General features: G+C 34.6%; 1 protein-coding gene and 1 long non-coding RNA gene across 6 annotated transcripts in view; one reads left to right on the forward strand and one right to left on the reverse strand.

The window, feature by feature from the left end:
- ptprfa (protein tyrosine phosphatase receptor type Fa) overlaps positions 1-25,240 on the forward strand; it is a 566,130-nt gene that overhangs the window by 41,579 nt on the left and 499,311 nt on the right. The window lies entirely within an intron of this gene.
- LOC137495906 (uncharacterized) overlaps positions 17,155-25,240 on the reverse strand; it is a 102,592-nt gene continuing 94,506 nt past the window's right edge. Inside the window, exon 4 of one of the 2 annotated variants that reach the window (XR_015493004.1) lies at positions 17,155-17,970. This is a non-coding gene — a long non-coding RNA (uncharacterized LOC137495906). Of the gene's footprint in view, positions 17,971-21,289; positions 22,242-25,240 lie in introns of those variants that run through there. The other variant, XR_015493003.1, reaches the window with a different exon arrangement.

Raw genomic sequence — 25,240 nt, forward strand, 5'->3', positions numbered from 1 at the left:
TGAATGCCAATGATTTGTTGTCAGAGTAATTGACTCCAGTCGTACAGCTGTAATATGCTCACAAACAGTGCTATACAGCATATTGACCTGGATCTTAATGCACGTATTTTGCGGTCTCCAGAAACGTCCGCAGGTCTACGTTTCCACAATGAGCCCGGGTTGTCTCCAAACTAGATAACCTGAAATCCCATGTCTCATATATAAGATCATCTGAACCAATGCCGGGCCGGAGCTAAAACCCCAAACCCCCCCAGAACAAACGCTCCCCATTAGAGCAGCAGCATCTGATTTGGACCGTTCACCGCGGAGCAGATGAATTAATTAAATGCTGTAAAAAATAATTAGGAATCATCCATAATTCATCCGTGGAAATGTAAACTCATGAATCTTTCATGATTGCGCTCCAAGATACCAGTGGAAATCTGTTGTGAGGGTGGCAAAAATAAAAAAGATTAGAAAACGCGGGCCACCTCTAAAAGCTGGGAGCCGAGCTGTTATTTAAAGCAGAGAGAAAGAAGATTGCTTTCTGAATCCCGAGAAAAAATAAGCGCAGACAGAGAAAGGCAGCAGAGGTCTCCATCTGCAGATCTCTTATAAGACTAATCCGCATATCAGATATCTGCAGCGGTGCAAATGTTAGAGGAGGCGGACTAGATTTATGTGCTGTGTCAAAAACGCCATTATATTGAGAGCAACTCAAACAAGAGGTTCATATGTCATTTGTAAGTACACTGAAGAATCTAGCATATCCAAAACTCAGGCAAAAAAGTATCACAGGGCTTGTTCCATACACTTTACTTGCCAGAAGTGTAGTGTACTACAAAAAATACAGATATAAAAATGTTTTCTTGACTGTTTGTACTGTAAATACTTACTGTGCCTTTAAGCTTTGTGCATGTGTGGCTATATGGCTGAATGATAAATCATATAGTTCACACTTTCATTCATCAGAAAAGATGCTGATATGCTAAATGTGTTCAGGCAGTGTCGTGGACCTCCAGAAAGTCAAAATGCTTCATTTGTGCTAATGAAAACACCCCTGTGATGGATAGACATACAGATTGTTCAATAAACTGTTCTGTTAAGGTTAAATCAGTCATGGTAGATTTCCACAGATGTATTGTACATTACAACTACTACTTCTAATACTAATACTACTACTAATACTGATGCTAATACTTATGATAATAAAATAAACTTTTTATTAGACACTAAAAAATGTAGATAAATGGTAATAAAATAAGATTCGATAATTTTAAATCAATTAAAAAGATAATAATTATAATACTATTAATAATAATAACAATAATAATAATAATAATAACAACAACAGCAATAATAATAATAATAATAATATTAGTAATAACAATAATACTAACAATAATAACAATAACAACAGCAATAATAACAACAGTAATAATAATAATAATAATAATAATAATAATAATAATAATATTAAGAATGATAATAATAATAATAATAACAACACAACAACAACAATTTCCCAGAGATGGGTTGCGGCTGGAAAGGCTTCCGCTGCGTAAAAACGTGCTGGATAAGTTGGCGGTTCGTTCGGCTGTGGCGACCCCGGATTAATAAAGGGACTAAGCCGAAAATAAAATAAATGACTGAACAACAACAACAACAACAACAATAACAACAACAACAACAATAATAATAATAATAAACAATAATAATAAAAACAATAAAAAGGTGCATGAATATATTATTTATTTATTTGTTATTATTAAACGGCCCACATGATCGATCGATCGATCGGTCACCTGTCCGATGTCCGACATCAATTTAATTAATTGATCCTTCCATCTCTTTAATTTACTTATATATTCCATCTGTCCATCCATCCATCAATTGTATTAAACATTTCTATTAATTTGATTTATCTGTTAATCTTATATTCATCCATCTGTCCATCCATCCATCCAACTGATGTATTCTATTCATTTCATCAACCCATCTGACCATCCATCCATCTACCAATCCATCCATCCATCCATCTGACTAATGTATTCTATCCATACATTCATTTCATCCACTCATCTGTCTGACCATCTGTCCGTCCATCCACCCATCTATCTTCTGTAAAACATGGCATTGATTAATGAATTAATTTCAGTATTTTGTAATTTAGAATATTATTTATTTTATGTATCTATAGTTTTATTTAATACCACCACTACTACTACTACTACTACTAATAATAATAATAATAATAATAATAATAATAATACTTTCAAGAAAATTCAATTATTGATTGCATTAATTTTTTGTTCAGCTTTTTACTGTACTGTTACTAAATACAATAATTAAAATAAAATGTTTTTATTGCTCTGTTGTAATCAATAACTAGTATTTAGCTGATTTACTATACATGAATACATTATACATAACTTTATCGCTTTAAATCTTTATTACTTTAAAGAGCTGTAGAATAGGGCATTTAAGCTTAATTAGTATGATGGATTGAGAATGATTATAAACCAATATACACATCAAAAATCTTTTATTTTAAAAGTAGAAAAATGTCCAAACACATTACCATATATCAGGGTGTCCAAACTCAGTCCTGGAGGGCCGGTGTCCTGCATAGTTTAGCTCCAACCTCCTTCATTTCCCCTTATTCTTCGCATACCAGAAGACGCAGCCATTTGAATCTTTTTGGCTTGAGACTTCCGGTCTCATTCACTTCCATTTATTTTTAGACGTCAAAAACAGCTCGTTATGTTGCTTGATTTTGCAAGCGGATATTTTCTTATTATATTTGTCTACTTTGTCTGTGTAGTCATGCAAACACTTGTTTGTAAAGCAAGCAGTTTGCCTGTTTTCTGCCATTTATCATTCCTTTTCTTCCATAGGCAACTAATGCCTAGTTCAGACTGCGTGATTTTAGACCCGATTTTGGCTCGCCGACAGGTTTTGAGAAATCGGCGACAAATGCCTGAAATCACAGGCAAATCGCTGCTCGTGCACGTAACTGACAATCACACAGTATGAACTATCAAAGACGCGATCTGAGAGAATCGCAGATGATTTGCCGATGCCTGTGAGATATTTGGCGTGCTGAATATCTGGAGCTGTCGGCAATTCAAATCATGCCGTGTGAATTGAGTTTTGACTGAAAATAACACCAGCGATCGCCTACAGCCAATGAGAGAGCAGCATTCACTTGTGTGGTGTGTGTGTGTGTGTATACCTGCTGCAGGCCAGCGGGAGGCTGGGGGAGAAGTTAACAGCGCTCTTTTTCGGTTTATTTGGACCCACGAAATGGAGAAAAAACTAGTGGAGGTTTGACAGGACTCAGGAGCAACCGTGTCTGTTTGACGTTTCGTACAGAAAGAAATTAGTTTATTATCAACGTTGAGGAGAAATGGCTAATTCCCTTTAAACCCAGGTGAGCAAACATGTACATGTTCTACCCCATTAAAGGCTTCTTTCTCATTATGTAGTTAATAACAAAAGATATACGACGTGTTTTTGGCTGTGAGACGTAGTTTGGACGAAGTTGTCGGCGATTCTTCCTATAGTAAAGTCATGCAATGTGAAAGTCCCTGTCGCCGATCCATCTTGCAGTGTAAACAAAGCAGCGATGAAACGCTAGCCCAGATAGTCAAGCAGTGTGAAAACATCTGTGACACGACTTTGAAAATCATGCAGCCTGAACTCGGCATAAATCGGAAGTTCTAAAACAATTGCAAACACAGGCACACTTCTGCATTGAAGAATAAGGTCAATACACCTGTCTGGAAGTTTTTAGTATACCTTAAAAGAGATTGACTAGCTGGTTCAGGTGTGTTTAATTGGGGTTGGAACTAAAATATTCAGGACACCGACTCTCCAGGACTGAGTTTGGGCACCCCTGCTATAAATAGTAAAAAATGTTTAAATGGTCTCTTTATGTTTAGCGGTTCATTTGTCTCTCTTTCTGCATTTGACTTTTAATAAGTTTTAATGGAATTAAACACTTAAACAAGTTTTTAAAAATTAGATTTTAATTTTCGATTTAATCTCTGCAGTCAGTCGTCCTCTTTAGCCTAAAACTTTTTCACTCTTCTCCAATTGTTTTGTAAGTTTCCCTTTAATGAAATATCCTTTATCAGGAATATGTGAGCATAAAGAGCACCTGGTAATTAATGTCGTTAACTTGTCCTTCTGCTCATAATTACTCATTATTATTTCTCAGCAATTAAAGGTATTGTCAGCGAGTGCCGGATGTTTCATCAGGCTGAATCACTGATCTGCTAAATCACAGCAGCAGTGTTTTACATTCACTCTGGATGATCTCTTCATGAACACACACTCATTACACCGAGTTCATTTCAGCCCTTTCAAAAGCTCTCCGAAAGGCTCAGTGTGTGTTTGTGAACAAACCTGATGATTTCAGACCCCCTGAAATAATTTGTGCGTCCATTTGTTCAAAGTCTTCATTAATTGTGAAAGCAAGGAAATCCTGGTTACAACCTGTCCGCAGGGTCTCACAATGTCGTAAATTTTAAAAACTAATTTTTAGGACTTAAAATGTCCTAAAAGGTCTTAAATTAAACAAAAAAATAGGCTTTAAAAACATGTTTTAGAGGTTTCATAAATTTAAAATTTAAAGGCCTTAATTAAAATAAAAACTAAAATGAATTTTAGGCCTTAAGTCTTAAAAGGTCTTAAATTAAAAACAACAACAACAAAAATTGTCCTAATTTTTGTTAATCAATGTCTAAAATGAGGCAAAGCAGTGGCGCAGTAGGTAGTGCTGTCGCCTCACAGCAAGAAGGTCGCTGATTCAAGCCTCGGCTCAGTTGGCTTTTCTGTGTGGAGTTTGCATGTTCTCCCTGCGTTCGCGGAAGCTCCGGTTTCCCCCACAGTCTAAAGACATACGGTACAGGTGAATTGGGTAGGCTAAATTGTCCGTAGTGTTTGAGTGTGTTTGAATGTGTGTGGATGTTTCCCAGAGATGGGTTGCGGCTGGAAGGGCATCCGCTGCGTAAAAACTTGCTAAATATGTTGGCGGTTCATTCCGCTGTGGCGACCCCTGGATTAATAGAGGGACTAGGCCGACAAGAAAATGAATGAATGAATGTTTAAAATGTCAAAAAACTAATTTTAGGCCTTAAAACGTCTTACCTTTTTTTAAATTATGTTAAAAATGTATACTTTCACTTTATTTAAAATGTATATAAAAATGTAATAAAAATGTATACTTTCACTTTATTTAATTTTACTTTTACTTTATTTAAAATATATGGTTAAGAAATAAATAAACTTAATTTTTTTTCAATGGGGCAAGTAAAAAAATCCACTTGCCCAATCGTACCAATAGAGAAAAATCCTTAGCATTTAGTTGTATAAGTCTGAAACTTCATGTATAATGTTCTTAAAAATGTCTTAAAACATCTTAAATTTGACTTGGTTAAACCTGCAGAAACCATGTGGTCCATTTTACTTCTGTTTTGAAAGGTGTACCTGGTGCCAAGATTATTGTAGTTTTTATTTCGATGTTATTTTAAAATTTGCTGTACATTTCAGTTTAGATGTAGTGCTTTCATTACTGGGTTTGTTATAGTTCTATTTTAGTTAGATTTTTGTAAACACATTTATGTTTAATTTTTATATATAGTTGGATTCAGAATTACTAGCCCTCCTGAGTTATTAGCCCCTCTGTTAAATTTTTACCCCAATTTCTGTTTACCTTTGCCAAGATGGCAGTAAATAATATTTGACTATTTGAGTTTTTGAGTTTTTTTCAAGACACTTCTATATAGCTTAAAGAGACATTGAAAGGCTTAACTAGGTTTTCTAGGCAGGTTAGGGTAATTAGGCAATTTATTGTATAAACCATTATAGAAAATACTATAGAAAAAAAAAACATATAGCTTAAAGGGGCTAATAATTTTGACTTTAAATAAAAAAAAAATAAATAAAACTGCTTTTATTCTAGTCGAAATAAATTAAATAAGACTTTCTCCAGAAGAAAAAATATTATCAGACATACTGAAAAATTTTCCTTGCTCTGTTAAACATCATTTGGGAAATATTTAAAAAAAAAAAAATTGAAAGGGGCTTGATAATTCTGACTTTAACTGTATTTAGTTTCAGTTTTAGAACCAGAGTAGTGTTTAGTGTTGCAGCTAACATTATCTCTTCTGCAAACTACTTTATAAAATTTATTTTTATAAAATACGTTATACAAATAGAGTGATTAATTAGTTTATTGTTATAATAATAACATTAATAATAATAATAATAATAATGATAATAATAACAACAACACCAATAATAATAATAATAATAATAATAATAATAATAATAATAATAATAATAATAATAATAATAATATTAACACTAATATAATAATAATAATAATAATAATAATATAATATAATATAATATAATATAATAATAATAATAACACCAATAATAATAATAATAATAATAATAACAACAACAACAACACCAATATAATAATAATAATAATAATAATAATAATAATAATAATAATAATAATAATAATTATTATTATTATTATTATTATTATTATTATTATTATTATTATTATTATTATTAGTGTTATTATTATTATTATTATGAGCTGATGTAGTATGTGTGTGGTTGTGTGTGGTCTGGCTCTGTTGTTCTCCTGCTATTAGTCAGTCTGTTAGTCAGTTCTGCTTCTCTCTGTTGTTTTCCGGTGCATCAGCATCTCTGGCCTCTCAGAACAGTCCATTAATCCTGATCTCCCACCCTCTCAATCTCAAATGCTCTTTCTTTATATTTCAGTGCTGGTGTTTCATTCAGTGTTCAGTAGTCCGTCACGGGTCAGCGCTCCTTCCTAATGCCTGTTGCCTTCAGGTCACAAAAACAGTTCTGGTCCAGCACCCCAAAAAATGCAACAAGCCTCCATGCGTTCTCTGCACTTCCGTCTGCAGTGTGTCCTTTAACCCTGCTGGATTGAAGCAGGCCTCAGGCTTGTGTTGGAGCTCAATGGGTTCACGTTTTCAATGTGCTGTTTCTGAAGTACTCGCTCCTGCACTTTCACTGCTCACTTCACTTTACCACACTTTCTTAAACATCTGCCAGAGTCAATAATACAATTCAGGTAGCCGCGAACATTAAAATATTTACATTACAAAAGAAAAAAACCTATTTTAAAATATGCAAAAATTTAAAATATATATAAAAGAAAATAAAGGTCACACTTTACGATAAGGTTGTATTAGTTCATGCAAGCCGATGCAAGCCGATGCAGTTACTAACATGAACAAACAATGAACAATACATTGTTTACACTATTTATTTATAAGTATCCAAAAATGAAATCACAGCCATGGCTGGATGATCTCTCTCGCTCACTCAGACAGATTTGTCGTAAAGCAGAACGGCGCTGGAGAAAAGATCACCTTGTTGTCTCTCTTGAAATCTTTAGAGATGCACAAGTAAACTTTCAAAAAGCAGCAAAAAAGGCTAGAGCTACATACTTTTCAGACATTATTAATAAACATTCACACACCCCTAAAATTTTATTTGACACAATTAACGCAATAATTTCTCCACGTACCTCATGCAAAATTGAGCAGTCATCAGAGATATGTGAGAGATTTAAAAGGTTCTTTACTGAGAAGGTAGCTGATATCAGATCCTCTTTTGCCCCTCTCTGCCCTAGTTCCTGTGTGGACTCGACAGTTTCTTCAGCTACCTTCTGTAATTTTGAACCAGTGTCTCTCTCTGAGTTGAGGGGTTTAGTGTTTCAGACAAAAACTTCAACTTCGCCGTGTGATCCTATTTCCTCTAATCTTTTAAAGGAGACTTTCAACACAATAGGTTCTAGTATACAAGCAATTGTTAATTCCTGCTTAGTTTCAGGCACTGTCCCTGCGTTTTTAAAGCATGCAGTTGTCCAGCCATTGCTTAAAAAACCCAATGCAGATATAAATTGCTTAAATAACTTCCGTCCTATCTCTAAACTTCCATTTATGTCAAAGGTTCTAGAAAGAGCTGTCTTATCACAGCTACAGCCTTTTTTAAAATCGTCCCATAAACTTGAACCTTTACAGTCAGGTTTCACTATGCACCACAGTACTGAAACCGCTCTGTTAAAAGTGTGGAATGACTTACTGCTGTCGGTAGATTCAGGCAGTAATGCAGTTTTGGTTTTACTAGATCTGAGTTCTGCTTTTGATACAGTTGATCATACCATACTTCTGTCACGTCTGGAACATTGGGTGGGCATAAAGGGTTCAGCACTTCAATGGTTTCAGTCATATCTGAAATCCAGGTCTTTTTCAGTTTCTGTTGGCCAATTTATGTCAACATCTGCCCCTCTTCTGTGTGGTGTCCCCCAGGGCTCTATTCTGGGTCCAATGCTCTTCAACTTATATATGCTTCCTCTTGGTAATATTATAAGGAAACATAACATATCTTTTCATTTTTATGCAGATGACTCTCAGCTGTATGTTCCTTTAAAATCTCAGAACTCCCTGCAGTCTCTAATTAATTGTCTTGAGGATATTAAATGTTGGATGGCAAAAAACTTCCTTCAACTTAATAATGACAAAACTGAAGTTATTCTCTTCGGCCCCTCAAAAACAAGAATGTCGTATATTGGGGGCTTGGGAAGTCTTGCACCGTATGTTAAATCGCAAGTAAAAAATCTAGGTGTTATCTTTGATTCTGAGCTTTGTCTAGAAAAACAAATTAGCTCAGTGGTTAAGAATAGTTATTATCAGCTGAGGATCATCTCCAGACTCAAATCCATTCTTTCCTTTCAAGATCTGGAAAAGGTCATACATGCTTTTATCACGTCCCGCCTAGACTATTGCAATTCTCTATATGTTGGTCTCCCCCAATCCTCATTGGCACGGTTGCAGTTGGTTCAAAATGCGGCAGCTAGACTTTTAACAGGCACCAAAAAACATGCTCATATCTCTCCAGTTTTAGCATCCCTTCATTGGCTTCCTGTTAATTTTAGAATTCAGTTCAAGATTTTACTTATTGTTTTTAAAGCACTGAATGGGCAAGCACCTTCTTATATATCAGAGCTTATTAACTTACAGTCAACTCCTCGGTCTCTTAGGTCCTCAAATAAAATTTTACTTCATGTTCCTCGGTCACGACTTAAACTGAAAGGGGATAGAGCCTTTGCAGTCGCTGCTCCTCGTTTGTGGAACCAGCTGCCACCGGATATTACAAGTGCTTCTTCTCTCTCTATTTTTAAGTCCAGACTTAAGACACATTTTTATTCTATTGCATTCCCAGGCTTTTAATCTTTATTGTGGTTGTTGCTGTAATACTTTTATTCCTATTATTACTTTTATTGTTATCTTTTACTCTTTTAGAGTGTGTGCTATGGTTTTGTTCAGCACTTTGGTCAGTGCCAAACTGAAGTAAATGTGCTTTATAAATAAACTTTACTTACTTTACTTACTATTTATGTTAGTAATCTTAGTTAATGAAAATAAAGGGGTTTATTGTTAGTTTGCTAGCTCACCGTGCATTAACTAATGATAACAAGCATGAATTTTGATGTTAATTAACTAATTAAACCTTATTGTACAGTGCAACCAATATAAAAATAGCACTTTTTAATGTATACTTTTTCTTATATTGTCAACAAAAACACACACATTTAACATTGTAGACTGCCTCAGTAATAGACATTAAAATTAAAAAATATTCAATTAAAAAATACTTTATTTTATTTATCTATCTATCTATCTATCTATCTATCTATCTATCTATCTATCTATCTATCTATCTATCTGTCTGTCTGTCTGTCTGTCTGTCTGTCCGTCCGTCCGTTTCCATTCATCCATCTATCTATCTATATATGGGTGTGTGTGTGTGTGTGTGTGTGTGTGTGTGTGTTTGTGTGTGTGTTTCTTTCACTAGTCTACACTGCAGTTATTTATTTAATTTTAGTTTACTTAAGATTGCTGCACTAAAGAGAATTGTTTGTTTTTTTCTGACTAGTCTATATTGGAGGTACTTATTTAATTTTTGTTGTTTATTTGGGTATCCTGACTGTACTAGAATGTAATGGCAAAGTTAATAAAGAAAAATGTTTAGTTGTTGTTGTTATTAAGTGAATCTATTGTTACTTAGCATTGTTGTTAAGTAGACATCAACCCTAACCCCACAGCTAACAGAAACTGAACCGATCTGAATCTTGACTCCAAAACCGTAAACCGAACCGAATCGTGCCTTTGGTGTATTGTACTCCCCTAATATATATATAAATATATATCTTGTGACAATACAGAGACTGTACTGCCTCTCTTTGTGTTTAATTCCTTCTTCACAGCCTTCTACAAATGAGTTCATCACTATTGGATGTGAGGACTAATTACGATGTGGTGAAATTATATAAAATAGTTTTTGTTTTTTTGATGAAGGTGAGTCTAACCTCCAGTTATGGTCACCAAGTTGCGGTTGTGGCTCGGCCTGGGCGTTTGTCTGAGGAAACTAAGAAAGAGATGCGGGTCATGCTCATGTTTACACTGACCGTACTACAAGTTACCAGGTAATTGCTGACTTGTGCCAGTCCTTTCATGCTGTCGTGCTGTAAAAGTTACCAGTGTTGGTTTGTTAGGTAAACAGCTGACTATCTGTCACTTCCCCTGTCAGTACTGGATTAAGATCACAGTACTCATTAGGATTAGTTTTTGGACTTAAATGGTTTGTTGCAATCAATTGGTTTGATTTTAACTTACTGGGTTTCACAGTGTAGTTTTGTTTCTATCATTCATTTATTTTCTTGTCGGCTTAGTCCCTTTATTAATCTGGGGTCGCCACAGTGGAATCAACCACCATGTTTCTATCACATATACATAATAAAAAAACATAATATACACACATATATTATGTCAAAACAAGTTTTGAATTTGGGTTTAATCACGATTAATATTTGACTAGCCTTAATATCTGCTTATTTATTTATTGAGCATATATTTTAAAAATTATTGTCCAAAAAATGCATTTTTATGTATTAATATGACATCAATAAACACTTTTCAAGAATTTTCTAAAAATATTTCACACGGTGAGCAAGGTGGCTCAGTGGTTAACACTGTCACCTCAACGCAAGAAGGTCGCTGGTTCGATTTCCAGCTGGGGTTCTGTGTGGAGTTTGCATGTTCTCCCCGTGCTGGCGTGAGTTTCCTCCGGGTGCTCCAGTTTCCCCAACAGTCCAAACATTCGCGCTATAGGGGAATTGGGTAAACAATTATTGGCCATAATGCATGAGTGTGTGTGTGAATGTGACAGTAATGGGTTGCGATTGGAAGGGCATCTGCGGCATCAGATATATGCCGGAATAGTTGGCGGTTCATTCCACTGCGGCGACCCCAGATAAATAAAGGACTAAGCTGAAGGAGAATGAATGAATGAATGTATACGTATACCATCTGTTCCAGATTGAGCAGCAGACCCTTTTTAGTTGAAAACACATTTGTTTTATCTTTTATAAAGCCGTAAATTGGCATCCCACAGCCTGATCTTGTGAAATATCTCCTCATATTTCTGTGCATATTGGCATAAACTGATCGATGGAGAAAGCCGGATGTGGAATGTTTGTCAATATCATTTCTGCACCATGTCTGAGTCCATCACGCACTTCTGTCTGTCACACGTTATCCAAAAGCATTTGATTAGAAACAGACAGACAGACAGATGGACAGACAGTGTGTGTAATTGATCCCAGAGGGAGAGTTCAGGTGTAAAATAGCAGCGACATCAAGTGTAAAGTGCACAGACTTCGCAGGTTTACAAACACAACAGGTGGTGCAGATTTACTGGCTACATTTGAATTGCTGAAACGCTGCCGTGTCTATGAGGAAATGACTGTGTGTGTGTGTGTGTGTGTGTGTGTGTGTGCTGTTATTACCTCACACTGCATCAGGATGAGGAGCTGTTTTACCACCAAAACTATTCACATTACTGCTTCACTCAAACTATACACCCGTGAGCTTAATGGGGGCCTATTATGCACTTTTATAAGGGGTTTAAACACAGTTGTGTGGCAAGAGTGTGTGAATATCACCACACCAGCGTCTAATTGTAAAAATGTATTAATGTATTGTTTATAATCAGGCTTGATAGTAACAGTCTGCAGAAACACTTTGATTAACATTCTCCTGCTGTTCGTATCATGAGAGGGGGGAAGCCCCGCCCACTAGTGACCGTCTCTCCCTCATTAGCATAAACAGGTCTGAGTGAGAAGCAGCCGTCTGCCATTTAGAGTTTGAACCTGCTGATGTCAGCGACTAAGAGGAATATAAATGTGGAGTTTATATACACTCAAAGAGTTGGACACTCACATACACACACACACTCGCTGGTTCGAGTCCCGGCTGGGTCAGTTGGCATTTCTGTGTGGAGTTTGCATGTTCTCCGGGTGGTCCGGTTTCCCCTACAGTCCAAACACATGTGCTACAGTCGGCTGTAGTGTGTGAATGTGAGAGTGTATGGGTGTTTCCCAGTACTGGGTTGTGGCTGGAAGGGTATGTGCTATATAAAACATATGCCGAAATAGTTGGCGGTTCATTCCGCTGTGAGAAAATGCATGAATATAATAATGAATGTAAAATTCATTTAAATTACATAGACACACGCACCCATGAACACAGCAACACACACACACACACACACACACACACACACACACACACACAAATAAATATACATTTTATATCCAAAATTCATTAAAAATCTACAAAATAGGCTATTTTTGGTGAATACACACACACACACACACACACACAAACACACACACACACATCAAGAAGGGTCTGGCTGCAGAGTTGCACTGGCACCTTCAGGCTTGCACTCTCAGGCAACCATGCTTCCTCTGCAAGTGACATCATTTACAGTCAACATCTGCACTCTCCTGACAATTACCTGTAAAATAACGTTTCTTTTTTATAGTGTACATTAAAAAAAAAATTTATTATATAAGCCAACTGCCTTATAATTAATATTATACTAATATTATAAATCTATATTTTTGATTAAAGAAAGTATAAACAAAAATCACCATTAATGTGAAGTGAAATGGGTTATTATACACAGACTCGTGTCTTTGATTATCAGATTTAATGAACTACAATGGACATAATACAAGTATAAAGTACAAGACGTACACAATAAGAAATAAAGATAGCGTTAAGCAATTTGGTAAACAAAGACAAACCTCGTACAACACCTTAACATAATTAAAGACAGTTATAAAAGATAACAAATAATAGATTTATAAGACCAAATACTGTCCGCTAGATATGCACAAAATGTATTAAATATAATAATAGTAATAATTAATAATTCCTTACATTTATATAGCGCTTTTCTGGTCACTCAAAGTGCTTTACACAATGGGGGGGGGGGGGGGGTCTCCTCATCCACCACCAGTGTGCAGCATCCACCTGTATGACGGGACGGCAGCCTTTTTGCGCCAGACCGCACACCACAAACCAGCTGATTGGTGGAGAGGAGAGAGAGCAATGATATGCCAATTATGATATGGGGAGGGTTAAGAGGTCATGATGGACAGAGGCTAGTGGGCAGATTTGGCCAGGATGCCGGGGTTAAACCCCTACTCTTTTTCGAAGGACATCTTGGGATTTTTAACGACCACAGAGAGTCAGGACCTCGGCTTTAACGTCTCATCCGAAAGTGAGCAGTATAGAGTCCCCGTCACTTTACTGGGGCATTAGGACCCACGCAGACCGCAGGTTGAGCACCCCCTGCTGGCCTCACTAACACCACTTCCGGCAGCAACCCAGCTTTCCCATGTGGTCTCCCATGCAGGTACTGACCAGGCGCAGCCCTGCTTAGCTTCAGTGGGCGACCATGTGAGAGTTGCAGAGAGCTAGCTGCCGGCTATGTATTATGTATTTACTACAATGGACAGATGCAATTCAGTGGTACATTCATGATGGACTGGCCATTATAAAGCTGCTCTCACCGGAGGAGGTGATGATGAAGCTCCTGCTGACAGGCTGGGAATCAGAGTCAGCATAAGCTGAGGCACATCGCCAAAAATGCGCTATCTTTATAAATAATCTGCCGATTCCAGTTTAAAATAACTACATTCTCGTCTGAAAACATCTTAAAACTTTAATTTATAACACAAAATAGGAGTATTTTTAAAACCGCGGGGGTTTTCTCCTCCGCATTAGCCTACACTGCGATGTATTCTCGGACACCTGTGCTTTGTAAGTTCTCACAAGTCACCTCTCGACGCATCCTTGGCAAAAGGGGCGGAGCAAGTACACATCCTGGAATTTTATTTGTACTTGGCAAGATGTGAACTTCAAATTGGAACAGTACTTCGGCAATGGTTGATGACGTTTCACGAAGACACAAGAACGCATATTGAGAAACAGCCCGAGAATGTCACAATCAAAAATGTTCAGATGGATCCAAGTGCAAGTGAAGACAATATTTATTGATACAGTCAATGTAAAATGAAACAAGTGAGTGCGGTGCTAGGACTAGGAGAAATCAGAGCAGGGATCAGATGGGAAAACAGGGTCCAGTGGTAACTCCGCACGGTCCTGAGCAAAGACAAACGAGCACATAAGCACACGTAACAAACTGACAAGGAAACACAGAAAACGTCGCACATATATAGGCACGATAATGAGCCTCAGCTGGCGAACTAATTAATCCAACTGAGTGTCGTCATAACACGTGACCAAAACAAATACACGTGGGCAACCAAAACAAAACAAACCCACATAATCAAACAGACACTCCGGAAGAGCGCACAAACATGCAACCGTGACAGAGAGTGCAAGCCTGAAGGTGCAAGTGCAGATCTGCAGCCAGACTCTATTGCAAACATCCCACACAAACTTTGAGTAAAGTTCATTATATAAATTCCAGTTATCAGAAATAAAATAATCATCAAGTCTTTTTTATCATGAGCTTGTCAACATGTCAACATGTGATATTTTACCGCTTGTTAATAGTATTAGAAACTAAAGAATATATACATCCATATTCAGTTTTCTTACGCAACCATTTCCCCCCACCGTCTCAGATTCAAGCTTTCAGAAATGTCACGTAGAGTTCGAGCTCCTTCATCCTCGTCTACTCTTACTCTATACACGCCGCTGTATTCTTATCTGTCAGCACAGATCATTCACTTTGAATTGTTAATTTGTTTTTTTTTTCCAGAGCGGTGGAAGATTAAAATTGCCACCATAATCCTGTATAATTATACATTTACATAAACCCACTTTAAGCAGTAAAAATAGCAGCCATCAGGCCCGCTGCGCTGACACGCTGACAATGAGAGCTCAACCTGCAGCTCGGCAAAACACACACACCCGATGGAGTGTCTCCGTGTGGGTGTTTGTTGTGGTTTCGAGTCTCTTTTCAGTGACACACACAGAAGCGATCGCTGAGAGAAAGGCCCTTTTTACAGTCAGTCACAAAGACTGAAACTTCTGCACTGCCACAAACCACAGGCCACAGGTCACGCTCAGACTGCCACTTACTGTATATTCATGCCCAATCCCTGCTGCAGGAACATTTTTGGCATCTCAGGGCTGTAAATAAATATTTGGGGAACATTTTATTTTGATGGGCCACTTGAAATGGTGTCTTGACTCTAACTAGGTGTCCACTATAAGACTTTTTATACTGTGAACTTTTATATAATATGATTAAAGTATTGCACTTGCAAGTTGTGAACAATTATTATCAAGTATTATTATTTTTGTTTATGTAAAGCACGCTTTCAAACTGAATTATTGAAACAGGTTTGAAATTTTGACTTTAAAATGTAACAAAGTGATTAATTGATTGATTGATTGATTGATTGATTGATTGATTGATTGATTGATTGATTGATTGATTGATTGATTGATTGATTGATTGATTGATTGATTGATTGATTGATTGATCGATCGATTGATTGATTTTTACATATTTATTTATTCATTTATTTATTTAAGAGACAAATTTAAATATTTTAAAAATTATTTTAGATAATATATATATATATATATATATATAGTACAGACTTGTTTATTTATTGATTGATTTTAGAGATTTATTTTATTTATTGATTTATTTATTTATATGTTAATTATTTGAACTTTGTTTATTTATTTTATTTTAAAGATTAATTTCTGTATTTTATTATTTTAAAAAGTATTTATTTATTTTAGAGATTTATTTATTTAATTAATTATTTTAAAGATTTATTTATTTGTCTTAGATATTTATATATTTAATTAATTATTTTTTTTTCATTTTAGAGATTTATTTATTTGATTATTTTAGATACTTATTTATTAATTTATTTAGATATTTATTTATTTTAGAGATTTATTAATTTACTTGTCTTGGAGATTTATTTATCATTTATTTATTTTAGAGATTTATTTATTCATCTGTCTTAGAGATTTATTTATTTATTTTAATATTTATTTATTTATTTATTTATTTGAGATATTTATTTATTAATCTATATATATATATATATATATATATATATATATATATATATATATATATATATATATATATATATATATATATATATATATATATTAGAGATTTATTTATTGATTGATTTTAATTGCAAACTAATAATTTTAATAATTTATTTATTTTGTCTTTGCTATGATTACAGTAAACACTATTTAGTAAGAGACAGTTCAGCTTAAAGTGCCGTTACAGGCTTAACTGGGTTAATTCGGTTAACTAGGCAAGTTAGATTAATTAAGTAATTCATTGGGCTACATTAATTTGTTCTGTAAGATCTAAAGTTTTAAAATATTGAACTTTTGATATATATATTTCAACCCAACTAAAAGAAATAAGGGTTTCTCCAGGAGAGAAATAAAATAGGAAATACTGTGAAACCCTGTTAAACATCACACATATATAAATTAATCTGTACAATATGGGGAAAAGCACTGATGGCTCATTATGTACTTTCTTTGGTCTATAGTTTGGATGACCAACCGAGACAATATATCATATGCTATTAAAAGTCTCCTTGTTAAACTTTTCAAAAGTTGTCAGAGCACAAATCAAGATCTCATTATGCATTTCAAAAGCATAACTAAAAGGAAAACACCTATAAATCACAATCTGTGGGAAACTATATATGTATAGTTCAACAACATCCGGTGTTTTCAGTTGTTTAATTTAATATTAATTACCGTTTCTTTGCAGCTGGTGTTTCTGCAGGTTTTAATGAAGATCAGTGTATACATTTTTAAAGACCAATACAAGAAAGCAATGACGATTTTGGTACTAAATTAGAAGTAAGATAGTAAATTGGTTGATTCTTGAAAGGTAAATAACTAGGAAGCAGAAAATAAAAACTTCAAAAGATCTCAGTTTATAAAATGATATAAAATAAATTAGTATTAAAACATAAATAAATCTTTCTGGTTTTAACAAAATGATAAACATGACATTAATTTATGATTAACACTAAAAACCCATGTAAGTCGGAACAATTTCTCAGAAAGCAATACATCAATTATCTTGTATTTTGATGCAAGCAATAAAACAATAAAATAAAAGCATTTACATCAAGACTTAATACATTTTAGGTTTATTGTTTTGATTAAAAACCTAAATATGGAAAACTGACAGCCAATTTTCTCAGAATAATAGCCAATAAAATAAAAAGCCAATGCAGATGTTTGTGCAGAGCTGGATTTGACATTCTCCTCCACTGTCAGGAGCATCCGAGCTGCATGGTGTCCATATCTGAAGCTCCATCTCTTTGGATTTGGAGACGAGTCCTAACCTGCGTGTGAAATCGTCACCTGTGAGGCGAATCTGCGATAAGAGCAGAAATCTGAGAGTTCGGAGATGAGAGAGGCTCTGGAACCACAGGGATTTTTGCAGCTTATCGCTCAAGCCGAATGATGAAAACGCAAACAGACTCATTAAGCTGGGATGAAATGACACCCTGCTCCACTTCATCCTGACCAGAAACTTTAAGGAAGAACAAGTAGTTACACATATGTGAAAAAAACAGTATTATATGATTCCAACGAAAGAATATATGAAGCTAAAAGAAGCGAATGTATAATCCACTGCTGATGTGGATGTTTCTAATGACCTATACCGCAAAACCACACTCTTAACAATTTCCTGTAGAATCTACAGTAACTTACTGTAAATCAATTACAGAAAACGTATTGTATTTACATTTACCCTTGCCATTTAGCTTGCTGTATGTATGTATTCACAGCATTGTATATCTTTACTGTAAAATATACAGTAATTTTCACAATGCAACTTTGAATTACAGTAGCATACTGCATGACTGTTCTACAGAAAAATTCAGTTCATATTACAGTTTAGTTTGCCAGTAACTTACTGTAAATCAGTTACAGCTAAAATACCGTATTTACATTTAAATCACCATTTACCTTGACATACATGTAAATGTATTTACAGTAATGTGTACCTTTAGTGTAAAATATACAGTAATTTTCAAAATGCAACTTAAAAAAATGGTAACACACCGCTTAACTGCTCCACAGGAAAATTCAATTCAGTTCACCAGTAAAATACTGTTAACAAACCACAGCAAAAATACTGTATTTACATTTACCGCACCATTTACCTTGCTGTTTATCTATTTAAAGTATTATATGTCTTTACTTTTAAATATAGTTGTTTTCACAATGCAACTTTAAAAACAATAACATACCACATAACTCTCCTACAGTAAAATTAATTAATGCATATTACAGTTCAGCTCACCAGTAACCTACTGTAATTAAATTACCGGGAAAAAAAACTGTATTTAGATTTTAAAGCACCAGTTACCTTGCTGCATCTTTGTTTACTGCAATGTGCATTTTTACTGTAAAATAGTCATTTTCACAATGCAACTTAAAAATATGTTAACACACTGTATAACTGTCCTACAGTAAAATACAGTTCATATTATAGATCAGTTTTCCAGTAACTTACAGTATTTTTGCTGTAATTGATTTAGAGTAGTTACGTTTACTGCAACATTTAAATTGCTGTATATGTATTTACATCATTGCAAATCTTTACAGTACAATATATGGTCATCTTCACAATGCAACTTTAAAATACGGTAACATACTGCATTTCTGTCCAACAGTAAAATACAGTTCATATTGCAGTTCAGTTAACCAGTAATCTACAGTTTCAAATTACAGCAAAATACCATATTTACATTTATAGCACTGTTTACCTTGCTGTATCTGTGTTAACAGCATTGTTCATCTTCACTGTAAAATATACAGTAATTTTTACAATGCAACTTCAAATTATGGTAACATACTGCATAACTGTTCTCTAAAAATCAGTTCAGTTCACTAGTAACTTACTTTAAATAAAGTAAAGCAAAATTACCGTATTTACATTTACTGCACCCGTTACCTTGTTGTATGTGTATGTACAGTATTGTATATCTTTACTGTAAAATATATAGTCATCTTTACAATGCAACTTTAAAATACGGTAAAATACTGCATAACTGTCAAACAATAAAATTCAATGCAAAGTACAGTTCAGTTTGCCAGTAACTTACTGTAAATCAATTTTAGCAAAAATACTGTAATTACATTTACAACACCATTTAACTTGCTGTATAAATGTGTTTACAGTATTGTGTACTGTAGCTTTACTGTAAAATATACAGTCATCTTCACAGTGCAATTTTAAAATACAGTAAATACTACAGAACTGTCCTACAGTGAAATACAGTTCATATTACAGTGCAGTTCACCAATAATCTACCGTTTTAAATTACAGCAAAATACCATATTTACATTTACAGCACTGTTTACTTTGCTGTATCTGTGTTTAAAGCACTGTTCATCTTTGCTGTAAAATATACAGTCATTTACGCAATGCAACCTTAAATTATGGTAACATACCCCCTACCAATCCTCTAAAATTTAATTCAGTTTGCCAGTAACTTACTTTAAAACAAGTACATCAAAATTACCGTATTTACATTTACTGCACCCGTTACCTTGTTGTATGCAAATGTACAGCATTTTATATCTTTACTGTAAAATATATAGTCATCTTTACAATGCAACTTTAAAATACGGTAAAATACTGCATAACTGTCCAACAGTAAAATTCAGTGCGTATTACAGTTCAGTTTGCCAGTAACTTACTGTAAATCAATTACAGCAAAACACTGTATTTACATTTACAGCACCATTTACCTTCTTGTATCTGTACTTGAAGCATTGTATATCTTCACTGTAAATATATGTAGTCATCTTCACAATGCAACTTTAAAATACGGTAAAATTCAGTTCATATTACAGTGCAGTTCACCAGTAATTTACTGTAAATCAATAACAGCAAAAATACCCTATTTACATTTACAGCACTGTTTAACTTACTGTATCTGTTTACAGCATTGTTCATCTTTTCTGTAAAATGTCATTTTCACAATGCAACCTTAAATTATGGTAATATACTGCAAACCTATCCTCTAATCAGTTCAGTTTGCAAATAACTTGCTTTAAATCAATTACAGCAAAAGTACTGTATTTACATTTACTGCCCCCTTTACCTTGCTGTATCTGTATTTACTGCATTATATATATTTACTGTAAAATATACAGTCATCTTCACAATGCAACTTTAAAATACGGTAACATAATGCATAACTGTTCCACAGTAGACTACAGTCATATTGCAGTTCAGCTAACCAGTAATCTACTGTTTTAAATTACGGCAAAATACCGTATTTACATTTACAGCACTGTTTAACTTGCTGTATCTGTTTACAGCCTTGTTCATCCTTACTGTAAAATATACATTTTCACAATGCAACTTTAAATTATGGTAAATAATTCATGATTAATAAATAGTTTAAATAAAGTACAGCAAAATTATTGTATTTACATTTACCACACCCATTACCTTACTGTATCTGTATTTACAGCATTGTATTTCGTTACTGTAAAATATACAGTAACATTCACAATGCAATTTTAAAATACAGTAACACACCGCCTAACTGCCCTACAGTAAAATACAGTTCATATCATAGTTTAGTGCGCCACTAACTTATTGTAAATAAAATACAGCAAAAATACTGTATTTACATGTACAGCATCATTTACCTTGTATATTGTATTCAGTTGAGATGTGTTTGTCACAATTTAGATTTTTCTAAACATTTCTATTAAAAGTGCTTATTTATTTCAAGTCACTCTAACATGAACTGCTGTAAATTCAAGATAGCATTAAACCACAGATAATTGAATGCACAAACGCATCACCCGAACGCATTACCTTTAGTCATTTAGCTGGAGCTTTTATTCAAAGGAGTTCACAAATAATGAACAGACTACAAAGTGATTTACAAAACACTTTAGGCTATTACACGGTATCACAACAATATGTTCAGCCTCTTTATTATTTCTGTCTGATCCAGTAGAACTAAATAAGAAACACATTACCTGTCAGTGTGTGTTTATGTTTGTTTTGGTTGCATTAACGTTCCCGTAATACTTGAAAACTCATATGGTAATAGACAAACACATCATCTGGCTGGATTGAATGATACCGCAAATCAAATCCTGGCCTACATTCATCTCATTCAGCATTCTGTTTCACTTCAAAATACTTTAGAAATCCATCAGGACTGTGTGAAGAGGGTTGTGAATGCTGTTCAATTTCAGCTTTAAGAAAAGCACAGCAGTGCATATGTAGTTACACGAGAATCTGGAATGAAAACGGCAGTGGCCTGAGCAAATGTTGACCATATTAAAATTGAAGTGGACACATGGGGAAAGAAATTAGACTCTATGAATGAGATTTAAGCAAACACTGGAAGCACAGAAGCCTTTATTTATGTGCGCACGGTTGGATTTGTTGGCTGTTTGTGTGTAGAGCATTCATGCATTAGTCTACTGGTGTGTATTATGCTGTATGTGTGATGGTTCTTCATTTTTATGTGTATTTTATTTGGTTTAGATCTATTAAATGAGATATTTAATCAAATTATGTTTACTTCTATTAACAGTTTGTTCATATACTGTTAAAAAGTCCGTAGTTTGTGCTGTCCAGAAATGTATACAAGGGTACATATCAATAATGAGCATGGGTAGGATGGAGATATACAGTATAAGAGATAAGAGTCCCACATACAGTCGGTAGAAGTAAAGTTTTGCTGTGTATCCAGCAGAATCTCTCCACAGATGGACTGCTTGTACTTTGTATCTGGGTGACCTGATTATCTTCTGCTTCTGTAGGAAACATATGTACAGTCTCTGCTGTGTGCAGCAAAAAATCCACTCACAGTGACCTCTACAAGAACCTCTGCTGGACCATTTCCATTACATGAACACCGAGCGTGTGCACACAATCAATAGTTTTCAGCGGTAAACAAATTAATGATTTTTTTTTTCTCACATTGTGCTTGTTTTGGTGCACACATATGGTGGAAGTGACCTGTGGATGCAGGGAAATGCTCCATCTTCTAACCTCCATGGCTCATTTTAACACCTTTTATTTAATTTAGTTACAGTGTTAAATTAGAGTTCTTCTAGATTTGCGTTGACGTGCTGAAACATCACTGCGTGTGTTTATCTTTGGATGCGTGTTTTTTAGATCTCCGTTGGCATTTGCTGGTTATTTCTGACCTTCTGTTAAAAGATTAGTTAGCTCTGTCATATGCGTCTATATGTGAAAGGTAAATGTCAGCTTGTTCCGTTCAGATTTAAATGTGCAAAACAAATGTCAGAGTCATGATATAAACCGCTGTGTTTCCTAATTTAATTTGACAGATGTTTTTATATATCAAAATATCTACCAGGACTTATATAGGATATATACAGATGAAGTTTTTAGCCCCCCTTTGAATTTTTTTCACTTTTTTTATTATTTCCTAAATTCTGATTAACAAAGCAAGGACATTTTCACAGTATGTCTGATAATATTTCTTCTTTCTGGAGAAAGTCTTATTTGTTTTATTTCGGCTAGAATAAAAGCAGTTTTTAATTTTTTAAACACCATTTTAAGGTCAAAACTATTAGCCACCTTAGGCTTAATTAAATATTTTTTATAGTCTACAGAACAAACCATCGTTATACAGTAACTTGCCTAATTACCCTAACCTGCCTAGTTAACCTAATTACCATAGTTAAGCCTTTAAATGTCACTTTAAGCTGTACAGAAGTGTCTTGAAAAATATCTAGTCAAATATTATTTACTTTCATCATTAAAAAAGAAAGATAAATCAGTTATTAGACATGAGTTATTAAAACTGTTATGTTTAGAAATGTGTTGAAAAAAAATCTGCTCTCCGTTAAACAGAAATTGGGGGAAAAATAAACAGGGGGCTAATAATTCTGACTTCAACTGTATATACCATCTTCAGAGATCTATTGTGACTCGTATGCTCATGAAATCTAGCATTTGACAGAAAAATACAAGTAAAAATTGCAATATTGTAAAATAAAAAGTGTACAATTTAAAATAGCCATTGCTATTATTATATCTCTATATTGGTATTGATATTGATTGTTTTTTATACTGATTTTTTTTTTGTTGCATTAATTATTTGTTTTAAAAAAAGTTTTTAAATAAATAAATAAATAAATAAATAAATAAATAAATCATGTTTCCCAGAGATGGGTTGTGGCTGGATAGGCATCCGCTGCGTAAAACCTTGCTGGATAAGTTGGCGGTTCATTCCGCTGTGGCGACCCCGTATTAATAAAGGGACTAAGCCAACAAGAAAATGAATGAATGAAATAAATAAAGGCGAGGTAGGATAAATAAGTAGGATAGACACTGAAAACACTTTTCGAAAAACACAAAACGTCTAACCCCTAGAACCCACCCCACCTCTGGGACAAAAGCTTATGCAGTACTGTTGGTGTGACCTTCACCATCTGGGTATTCAACCTGCGCTTTCAAGATAGAGGAGAAGAGGAGACCAAATCTTGTCCATTTTTTAAAAATTCTTTGCCATAAGAAATCCTTTCCAAGTGTGCTAATTTGGTTACTTCTTCCAGCCAAGATCTAAATGATAGGGATTCTGTTGATTTCCAAAACCTTAGCACCAGCTTCGTTGCCACAATAGGGCTGTAAGACAACAGTTGTTTTTGGGAGTCCCGGAATGGCCTAGTTTTATCTGAAATTCCAAATATGACCAAAAGTGTGTCAAAAACTAATTCACATTGTAAAATGTTTGATTATTTTAGAGTTTTATTTATTTATTTTTTTAATTAAAGTTTTAAATATTTTAGCCCAGATTTTTTTGCATTATTTATTACAATCTTTTAGAAATCATTATGAAGTAGTAATTTGAGGCTTTAAAAATATTTTGGTAACCCAAAATTGAAAAAAAATGGTTCATTAGTTCACGTATTTACTAGCACAAGCTAACAATTAGTAATACATTTATAACTGTACACTACCTGACAAATGTCTTGTCATCCCAGTTGTAAGAGCAACAAATAATTACTTGACTTCTAGTTAATCATTTGGAAAAGTGGCAGAAGGTCGATTTTTCTGATGAATCATCTGCTGAACTGCATCCCAATCATCACCAACCCTGCAGGAGACCAACTGGAACCCACATGGACCCATGATTCTCATAGAAATCAAGTTTGGTGAAGGAAAAATCATGGTTTGGGGTTACATTCAGTATGGGGGGGGGGGGGGGGGGGTGCGAGAGATCTGCAGAGTGCACAGCAGCATCAACAGCCTGAGGTATCAAGACATTTGTGCTGCCGATTACATTATAAACCACAGGAGAGGGACAATTCTCCAGCAGGATAGCGCTCCTTCTCATACCTCAGCCTCCACATCAAAGCTCCTGAAAGCAAAGAAGGTCAAGGTGCTTCAGGATTGGCCAGCCCAGTCACCAGACATAAACATTATTAAGCAAACCTGGGGTATGATGAAGGAGGCATTGAAGATTGCATTGAACTCTGGAGGCATTGAAATCTGGAAGTCTGATCAAACAAGCGTAATCTGGAGGCGTTTGCCTTTCATATAAGCCACTTCTGATACCAAATGATCAACTAGAAGTCAACTTATTATTTGTTGTTCCTAAAAGTTGGATAGGCGAGAAGACTTTTGTCAGGTAGTGTACTTATTCTTCTTTGTTAATGTTATTTAAGTTAACTCACAGTGCATTAACTGTTAACAAGCACAGCATAACATGATAGAAGCCTTTACAGTCACTTTTAATCAATTTAACGATGATAAAAGGATTCATTTGACTTCACTCATT

Source organism: Danio rerio, chromosome 6 (genome assembly GCF_052040795.2).
Source record: "Danio rerio strain M-AB ecotype USA chromosome 6, GRCz13ab, whole genome shotgun sequence".
NCBI lineage: Eukaryota > Metazoa > Chordata > Actinopteri > Cypriniformes > Danionidae > Danio > Danio rerio.